The sequence below is a fragment of the Physeter macrocephalus genome, unplaced genomic scaffold (assembly GCF_002837175.3).
Source record: "Physeter macrocephalus isolate SW-GA unplaced genomic scaffold, ASM283717v5 random_247, whole genome shotgun sequence".
Lineage (NCBI taxonomy): Eukaryota > Metazoa > Chordata > Mammalia > Artiodactyla > Physeteridae > Physeter > Physeter macrocephalus.
The window spans coordinates 55,860-66,369 of record NW_021145533.1 but is presented as its reverse complement, the minus strand read 5'-3'; positions in this window follow the sequence as shown (position 1 = coordinate 66,369).

The window sequence follows — 10,510 nt, the reverse complement described above, 5'->3', positions numbered from 1 at the left end:
CTGTCTGAAAATTTTGTCTCAAAATCTGATTTTCCTTTTTCCCCACCTCTATTCCTTTATTCCCAAATACCTGGACAAAGCCATAAATGAATACATTTGAAAAGCAGGCTATACAGCAACGAAACTGAGTGAAGAACAGCTATATACATCAGTATGGATCAATGTTAGGCATATAACATTGAACCAAAAAAGCATGTCACAAAACTAGGATGTACACCATTCTAATAAACCTCAAAATAAATAGGACTGAACAGTTACCATTTACAGATTCACAATTCATAGCAATACTATTTTTTTTTTTTTTTTTTTGCGGTACACGGGCCTCTCACTGTCGTGGCCTCTCCTGTCGCGGAGCACAGGCTCCAGAAGCGCAGGCTCAGCGGCCATGGCTCACGGGCCCAGCCGCTCCGCGGCACGTGGGATCCTCCCAGACTGGGGCGCGAACCCATGTCCCCTGCATCGGCAGGCGGACTCTCAACCACTGCGCCACCAGGGAAGCCCGCAATACTATTTTTAAAAAGGTAAAATAGTGATAGAAGTTCAACTTTGAATATTTATTACCTCTGGGAGGGAGGGGGTAGATAGGGAAAAAGTATACAGGTGATGCACTTTCGTGGCTAACACTGTTCTTCCTGGGCGGGTAGTGGGGTCACAAACTCACGTCATTATCATGTTCCATCACCTACGTGTTTCACATACTCTCTTAAAATCTGGATTCCTTTTATGCAATTTTCCTATAATATTTTCCACAGAAGTGAATATAAACATATTAAAGAATTTTGAAAAATTAAAAGGGAGAAAATCTTCCACAGTCCTACTATTTCAGCTTTCCCTCTGCAAAGGGTCTCCTTTTTACCCGGTCATAATCACACTGCACATAATTCTGCTTTCTGTTCTTAATTTGGAAAACTGTTTATAGTAGTACCTAAAACTCTTCAAAATCATCCTTCTTCATGGCCACATAGTAGAATATCTATACTTCATGAAAATTCCAAGAACATCAATGACTTCTGTATAGTATACATAAATTTAAAAGAAAATAAATATGCTGTTGTATGAGTCTCCTAGGGCTGCCATATCAAATTACCACAAACTGGACTGAAAACAGAGGAAATGTATTCATTCACAGTTCTGGAGATGAGAAGTCCAAAATCAAGGTGTCAGCGGGACCATGCTCCCGTCAAAGGATCTCGGAAAGAATCCTTCCTTGTTTCTCTCGTAGCTTCTGGTGATTCCTGGCAGCCTTGGATTCCTCAGCTTGTAGCCAATGACTCACATCTCTGCCTCTGTCTTCATATCTGCATATCCCCTTCTTCTCAGTGTGTCTCTGTGTGTCCTCCTCTTCTTTTTCTTTTTTTTTTTTTCCTGGCTGTGTGGTGCAGCTTGTGGGATCTTAGTTCCCCGACCAGGGATGGAACCCAGGCCCACAGCAGTGAAAGCACCGAGTCCTAACTACTGGAACACCAGGGAATTCCCTTCTTTTTCTTAAAAGGACACCAGTCATTGGATTTGGGGGTGCCAACCCTAATCCAGTAGGATCTCAACCTAATTACATCTGCAAAGACCCTCCTTCCAAATAAGGTCACACTCTGAGGTTCTGGAAGGACGTGAATTTGGGGAGGTACTATCTGACCCACTCCGGCTGCCTTCTGCAAAACTCTGAAATGCCAAACACTGGCTTTTAAACAAGGTGTCAATGGGCTGCCACAAGCCAACGAACCCAAGTGTGCTGGCTGTGGCCTCTTAATCATATCGTAGAAAGTTGGCACCAGAAGAGACCTTGGAAATCTGTCCAAACTTCTCATTTCATCAATGAGGAATTTGAGAGTCAGTGGAGAGGTGATTCATCCCTGGAGACTCCAGTTTCCAGGTACAGTCGAGGAGTCTACCTCAGGCCAATGTTAACTGGGCCCAGAATAAACTCCAGCCTCCATCTCAAAGAGCTATTTCAGGATTGTGTTATTTACCTACTGCCAAGTAACGTTAGCACACCATTCCTTAAAACACATCTACTATCACACAGCTGCTGCGGGTCAGGAATCTGGACACAGCTTTGCTGTCCTCTGCTCAGGGTCTCTCACAAGGCTGTAGTTGGCCAAGGTTGAGGTCTTGTCTGAAGGCTCAGCTCAGGGAGGATCCACTTCCAAACTCATATCTGTGGTTGTCGGCAGGATTCAGTTCCTTTGGGGCTGTTGGACTGATGAGGGCCTTAGTTCCTAGCTGGCTTTTGGCTGGAAGCCACCCTCAGTTTCTTGACTTAAACAATAGAAATTAATTTTTTTCACAGTTCTGGAGCCTGGAACTCTGAGATCAAGGTGTCAGAAATGTTGGTTTCTTCTGAGGCCTTTCTCCTTGGCTTATGGATGGTCACTAAATTAGGTTCCTGAACCCAATTCTAATTGGGGGGGGGGCGGTGGTCCCCCATACCAACAAACAATCCTCAGACACCACCAGGGTATCTTACAATTCAACTCAATTCTAACGTGTCTACCCAGAGATAGCATCAGATCCCACAGGTTAAGGGTTCAGTCCTACAAGACTGCCCCTCTCCCCCACTTCAGACACAGTTAATTTGCTAGAGCAGCTCACAGAACTCAGAGAAGCATTTTACTTACTAGATGAGTGGCTTAGTACAAAAGAATGTAACTCAAGAAGAGCCAGGTGGAAGAGATGCACAGGGCAAGGTATATGGGAAGAGATGGGGGAACTTCCATGCCCTCTCCAGGCACACGGCTCTCCCTGAATTTCCCCGTGTTCACCAACCCAGAAGCTTTCCAAATTCCATCCCTTTGGGTTTTTTGGATACTTCATTACATAGGCATGGTTGATTAAATCATTGGTGATGGCAACTGATCTAACCTCCAGCCCCACACACCTCCCCAGGGGTTGGGGGCAAGACTGAAAGTTCCAACCCTCTAGTCACTTGGTTGGTCTCCCTGGCAACCAGCCCCCATCCTTAGGTGGGATCCAAAAGTCACCTCGTTCACATTTATCACTCTCAACCCTTAGGAAGTTCCGAGGGTTTGGGGAGCTGTGAGTCAGGAACTGTGGACAGAGACCAAATATATATGAGGAATATATTTTGGTCATCTGGGTGACCAAATATATATTTTTTTATATATCACAGTATCACAGTCTCCTTCTCACTGTGTGCTCATGTAGTCTTTTCCCCTCTGTGTCCTCTGCCTGGTCTCTACATTTTTTTCTTCTTATAAGGACAGCAGTGAGACTGGATGAGGGCCCACCCTAAAGGCCTCATTCTAACTCAGTCACCCCTTTGAAGACCTTATCTCCAAATACGGTCACACTCTGAGATACGGGGGCTTCAACAGATGAATCTGGGAAGGGGCACCGTTCAGCCCATAGTGGGGACCTGGCCTCATTTCGCAGCCCTTACCACCCCTGGCTCTCACCAGAACCCCGGCCCCAGCGTCTGCCTGACAGGATGGCTGGACCAGCAGCCCCGGAGCTCGGGGGAGACCCTTCCCCTGGGGGAGAGTCCAGCGTACTCTGGAGATCAGCCCCAGCCTCCGGGGCCCGCAGGGGACACCTCTGGGCAGCTGTTTATCCTCGCCCACAAATTCCCACTCACTCCTGGGGGCCGCTCCCCTCACACCCTGGCCCTCCCTGAACTGCTCCTGAATGCCACTCTCTGGCCCACCAGGGACCCTCACCCGGCAGGTCTGTGCAGCGAGCGATTGTGTAGAGCTCCTTGGAGTGCGTTCTTCATGGGATTCCCCGAGGACACACCCTCCTGGTCCTCCCTCGTCCTCTTTACCAGCAAGAACTAGCTCACTGCTTGAGGACTCGTGAGGGAGCCACTGCATCCACACTGACTCATCCCTTTTTTTTCATTCTTTTTTTTGACTGCACTGCATGGCATGTGGGATCTTAGCTCCCCAGCCAGGGATCGAACCCATGCCCCCTGTGTTGGAAGCACAGAGTCTTTTTTTTTTTTTTTTTTGTGGTATGCGGGCCTCCCTCTGCTGCGGCCTCTCCCGTTGCGGAGCACAGGCTCCGGACGCGCAGGCCCAGCGGCCATGGCCCGCGGGATCCTCCCAGACCGGGGCGCGAACCCGGCTCCCCCGCATCGGCAGGCGGACGCGCAACCACTGCGCCACCAGGGAAGCCCAACACAGAGTCTTAACCACTGGACCGCCAGGGAAGTCCCCAGACGGACTCATCCCTGAGATCAAATGTCCCAGCCTTGCTGTGAGAACAAAACTGTGTTCATCAAGAAATTATGATATATATATGTGTAATGGAATCACTTTGCTGTACACCTGAAACTACCACATTGCAAGTTAAGTATACTTCAACTTTAAAACATGGTTAAAATTTTTTAAAAATTAAAAAATAAAAAGAAATTATGAACAACAAGGTCCTACTGTATAGCACAGGGAACTATATTCAATAACCTGGGATAAACCATAATGGAAAAGAATCTGAAAAAGAATGTATATACATGTATAACTGAATCACTTTGCTGTACAGCAGAAATTAACACAACATTGTAAATCAACTAGACTTCAGTAAAATAAATTTAAGAAGAAAAAAAAAGGACGTTATGGAACCAAAGCAGGGAGGATGGTGCCATCATAAGAGGAAAATCCTGCAGGTCCCATAGGTGCTGCCTGGCCAGACAGCCTTCAGAACTGCAGTCTGCTGCCCGAAAGAATGTCTCCATCACTCTGATGACAGTTTTCTTTCTCTGTGTGGGCGATGAGAACGACTCACTTCTATGGCCAGAATCTCCCAGAACTGAGTTGAGGTTATCCCTGTCTTTAAGGCTTACATGCTCTATTTTCTCCCAACTCCTCGCCACCCTCTTCGTTTCTCCCCAGCACTGAGGCCAAGTATTAGTTACCACTTTGTCATAATCCCTGAATTGTTTTTTCTTCTAATAGAGAAATAGTTCTCTGAGCCAGACTCTTCTCAAAAACGGGAAAAGGACCTCAGAGCCGCCAACTCAGAGAAGCCTCTGATGGACTCTGACGTGACAAAGACAGTGTATGAGGGCTTCCCTGGTGGCGCAGTGGTTGGGGGTCCGCCTGCCGATGCAGGGGACGCGGGTTCGTGCCCCGGTCCGGGAAGATCCCACGTGCCGCGGAGCGGCTGGGCCCGTGAGCCGTGGCCGCTGCGCCTGCGCGTCCGGAGCCTGTGCTCCGCAACGGGAGAGGCCATCACAGTGAGAGGCCCGCGTACCGCACACACTCCGGATGCGCAGGCCCAGCGGCCATGGCCCGCGGGGTCCTCCCAGACCGGGGCGCGAACCCGGCTCCCCCACATCGGCAGGCGGACGCGCAACCACTGCGCCACCAGGGAAGCCCAACACAGAGTCTTAACCACTGGACCGCCAGGGAAGTCCCCAGACGGACTCATCCCTGAGATCAAATGTCCCAGCCTTGCTGTGAGAACAAAACTGTGTTCATCAAGAAATTATGATATATATATGTGTAATGGAATCACTTTGCTGTACACCTGAAACTACCACATTGCAAGTTAAGTATACTTCAACTTTAAAACATGGTTAAAATTTTTTAAAAATTAAAAAATAAAAAGAAATTATGAACAACAAGGTCCTACTGTATAGCACAGGGAACTATATTCAATAACCTGGGATAAACCATAATGGAAAAGAATCTGAAAAAGAATGTATATACATGTATAACTGAATCACTTTGCTGTACAGCAGAAATTAACACAACATTGTAAATCAACTAGACTTCAGTAAAATAAATTTAAGAAGAAAAAAAAAGGACGTTATGGAACCAAAGCAGGGAGGATGGTGCCATCATAAGAGGAAAATCCTGCAGGTCCCATAGGTGCTGCCTGGCCAGACAGCCTTCAGAACTGCAGTCTGCTGCCCGAAAGAATGTCTCCATCACTCTGATGACAGTTTTCTTTCTCTGTGTGGGCGATGAGAACGACTCACTTCTATGGCCAGAATCTCCCAGAACTGAGTTGAGGTTATCCCTGTCTTTAAGGCTTACATGCTCTATTTTCTCCCAACTCCTCGCCACCCTCTTCGTTTCTCCCCAGCACTGAGGCCAAGTATTAGTTACCACTTTGTCATAATCCCTGAATTGTTTTTTCTTCTAATAGAGAAATAGTTCTCTGAGCCAGACTCTTCTCAAAAACGGGAAAAGGACCTCAGAGCCGCCAACTCAGAGAAGCCTCTGATGGACTCTGACGTGACAAAGACAGTGTATGAGGGCTTCCCTGGTGGCGCAGTGGTTGGGGGTCCGCCTGCCGATGCAGGGGACGCGGGTTCGTGCCCCGGTTCGGGAAGATCCCACGTGCCGCGGAGCGGCTGGGCCCGTGAGCCGTGGCCGCTGCGCCTGCGCGTCCGGAGCCTGTGCTCCGCAACGGGAGAGGCCATCACAGTGAGAGGCCCGCGTACCGCACACACACACACACACACACACACAAACAGTGTATGAAATGCAGAAGAGGGCCCACGACGTGGTTGTGTACCTTTGTGCATTCACCTCCTCATGTCTGTGAATGGCTCCCCCCAGGGTTGTGCAGTGAACAATCTGCACAGCTGTTCAATGTATCCTGGAGAAAGATAAGATACAGCAAGAAGGATACAGATGTGGCCAGGGGACGATGGCCCCCACATGGGGCTGGGAAAGTGCACTAAGGCTGACAAAGGATCCCTTTCAGCTTTACTAGGATAGAGGAGAGGAATGAAGGCTTGGGATGGCAAAGCACAGAAGGAAATGAAGGCCTCTAACTCCTTTCTCCTTTCATCTTCACCAAAGCACGTGAAGCTCAGAGGGGAGAGGCAAAGCAAGCATGAGGAGGCCTCTGATGTGCAAGGTTAGCCATGTGCACCTTTCCCTTGTCGTGCAGGGGCTGGGGCCGCGGGGGACTCTGGACTCGGGAGTGAGCCCAGCACAACTGGCCTCCCTGGGCGAGGCCTCACCTCTACACCTTCTGTCACAGTGAGAAGCAAGTTTCTGGACAGTAAGAGACAGAGACCAAATGGCTTTGTGTTCCCTTTATTTCCTGACCTCCAGACTCTCCCTGGGCCACAGGGTGAACCTTGATGGGTGCCCAGGACCTTCAGCCAGACTCTGGGGCAGCACACCAGAGAGTGGCTTGGAGCCCCTCTGTCCTTCCCCTGGGGCAGGAAGGGGGCCCACAGAGATGCGCTGCCGTAATTCTGCTGCATCTGTAATAATGAAGGGCAAGTGTCCTGGGTTTGAACTGTCCAACAGAAACAATAAAATGCCAGCAAACTTTGTAGACCCAGAGGGGCTCCTGCAAGAGATCCTGCCGGCAGGAGGCAAGGCGTCCTCCTTCTCTGCCTGGCACGTTTGCTGGGAAAGGGGAACACAAACTGTGTGAGGGTCCAGACTGGACAGGGGTCCAGCTTAGCTCCGTGTGCCCCCGGAGGAGAGAGGCTTATTGCACAGTGAGTGCTGCGGCCTGGGGCCCCGGGGGGTGAGCGGCCAGGGGGCTCCTGGGGCAAGTCCACGGACTTATTCAGAGGAGGGGCCGGGATAAGCACCACGTGCAGGGACAGAAACGGGGTCCTGGAAAGGGACAGAGGTGAGCAGGGCACCCTCCCTCCCTCCCAGGGCGCCCAGTGTACTTACCCCGAATGACCACAAGGCATTAGCTCCAGTAGCTCAGGAGGGCGAGGTCCTTCCCGCCACGGGATCAATAAACGCTTCAGGGAAGAAGTGCGTTTATTCTTAGCCTGGAACTCAGGTGGAAAGAAAGAGGGGGAGACCATTGGAAGCAGAGGGCAGTGCGCAGACAAATTCCAAGTTCCAAAGGCACGACAGGGAAAGAGCGCAGGTAGAAATTCTTCGAAACAGAAGCCGTGCTGGGGCTACCATCACCGCAGTCCTTCTCCTGCTTCGTCCTCTCCCCCAGGCCCCTGGCCACACCCCGCCCTCCTCAGGATGTGCCTGCCTTGTCCCTCGGCCCGAAGCCTTGTTCCTGCTGTGCCCTGCCTGGAGGGATCTGGGGTCTCTGCTCCCCAAGTCCCTTCCTCCTGTTCAGACTCTACTGTCTTTCAAAGTCCAACTCAGAAGTCACTTTGGTAAAGCTGTCCCAGATTCCCTCAGTCAGAACCCCAGTCCTGCTGTCTTTCTCCCCCTCCTTTGCCGGACACGGACACCTGTGTGTGTGTGTGTGTGTGTGTGTGTGTGTGTGTGTGTGTGTGTGTGTGTGTGTGGTGTGATGTGTGTGTTTGCGGTGTGTGTGTACATGTGTGTATTTGTGTGTGTTGAAGTACGGTTCATCTGGCTCCCCAGTAAAATGCCACCAGCCGGTTGGGCTGCGCTCTGGGGCCCCCCTGCTTTCTGCCCGCCACCTTCTCCCGGCACCTGGCTCTGGGAGGGCCCTTGGTGGCGCTGGTGACTGCTCCTGACTGATTTGCTGAATCGCAGCCACATGAGCAGATTCCATGTCCCGGCTTTAGTGCTGACTGGCTCTGGCTCCTTGGACAGGTTACCTCACTGTTCTGCCTCAGTTTCCAATCTGTTAAAAGATCTTACAGGGTCGATGTAAAGACCGAATGACATTGTGCACTGAAAGTGCATGTAGACTATTATTATCTTTTTTTTGGCCATGCCTCGCTGCTTGCAGGATCTCAGTTCTCTGATCAGGGATTGAACCCAGGCCCTTGGCAGTGAAAGTGCAGCGTCCTAACTACTGGACTGCCAGGGAATTCCCTACTATTATCATTTATATTTACTTGTTATGTATGTATAACATATTTTAAAATCTGTCTTTGCGAATTCCAAAGTCCCTTTCCCCTGGAACCCAGAGATAAGAATTTGCTTCAGTGACTGCCGTTGAGCAAAAGAGGCTGGCCTGTCCTTGGGCTCACAGCGACCTGGGACTGTTCTGGAAAGACAAAGGCATACCTGTCATCCTCTTTGCAGCTCAAACCACAGGTCAGGCTTTTAGAAATCCATAAAATATTTAAGGCAAGGCCTTTGTTACAGCATAGCTGGTCAACGTTACTATAAATAAATGAACATTATCATTCATAACAATAAAGGGGATGAGAGACAGGTGACTTGATTATGTAGCCCTAACCCAACCCTAATTCAGAGAAGGGAGAAGTCAAGTGATTTAATGAAGAGTCTGAACATTAGGAATTTGAGAAAAAAGACTCTTGCCTTTCGAGAAACCATGCGTGACCGCACTGCTTGTGGAGAAAATGGCCCTTGGGTCTTGGTGGGGGGGGCTGTCCCCCATCCCACCCCAGGCACTGCACTGCTCTGGGTTGGGTCCATTCTGGAGGCCATGCTTTCCGGGAGATAGTGGTAAATGGTAAGAAACCCGACCAGCATGAGGTCAGGTCTGGGAACCGAATCCCAAGATCATGAGCTGTTGGAATCGAGGCCATTTGGCCCAAATCAAAGGATGTGGCAGCCTCACCTGGGCAGAAAGTGATACTTGAACCTGTGGAGGGGCAAGTAGGACAGAGATCTAACTCCGTATTCAGATATCAGGGAGGCCTGGCGAGGTAGCAAGCATCCTAGCACCCTCACTGTTCAGGCACAAGGCCGGTGACCACCAGCCAGGGTTCAAGTTACCTATAGAAAGTACTACTGCCTTGTAACCTCTGGCAGTGGATGTATGGGCTATTGTAAACAGTTGACCTCCCGGAGAGCAGAGAGCCTGTCAAGACCCTCTCTGTATTTCCAACATCCAGGACAGTACCTGGCACGTACAAGGCCCTCAATCACGTTGAGGTGCCTTTCAATTTTAAGATTACTTAGACTTTTTCAAGGACAATAAAAATAAATAATGCTACTGGACTTCCCTGGTGGTCCAATGGTTAGGACTCCATGCTTCCACTGCAGAGGGCATGGGTTCGATCTCTGGTTGGGGATCCCGCATGCCATGCAATGTGGCCAAAAAAAAAAAAAAATGCTACTAAGACCTCACCACAAAGGCTCCACTAATGTGGATGTAGAAATATCCTCTAAACACCCTTTCTGCATTTATGCAGCAAACAGCCCATCACAAAAGGCACGAGAGGTCGGTTGTAACCACAGCATGTTTTTGACCTGGGAGTAACACATTTTCCACATATTCAGAACCAGCAGACAATTTCTCTACTAGTAAAACTAGCCCAAGGGAAGTCCCTGAGGGTAGAGTGTAAAGCAATGCTGAGCAGACTTTTCACATTTCCTCTCTTCTTGACATTAATTAGTCTTTACTATTAAGCTCTGTGAAAAATACTACTATCACCCCCTGCATAATTATCAAAAGCACAAAAACATTCCAGATTTAAGAGCAGGGAGAAAGAGGCTGGGGAAAGAAATGGCAGGGTCTCCTAATAATGAGGATCTGTGGAGGCCACTACTTGGCTAGAAGCTTTCCCTGGTGTTATGGGCTGAATCGTGTGTTCCCCCCGCCGCCCAATATTCATATGTTGAAGCCCTAATCCCCAGTACTTCTTTTTTTTTTTTTTGAGGGTATGGCGGGCCTCCCTTGTCGTGGGGTCTCCCCTTTCGGGGGACAGGCTCCGGAC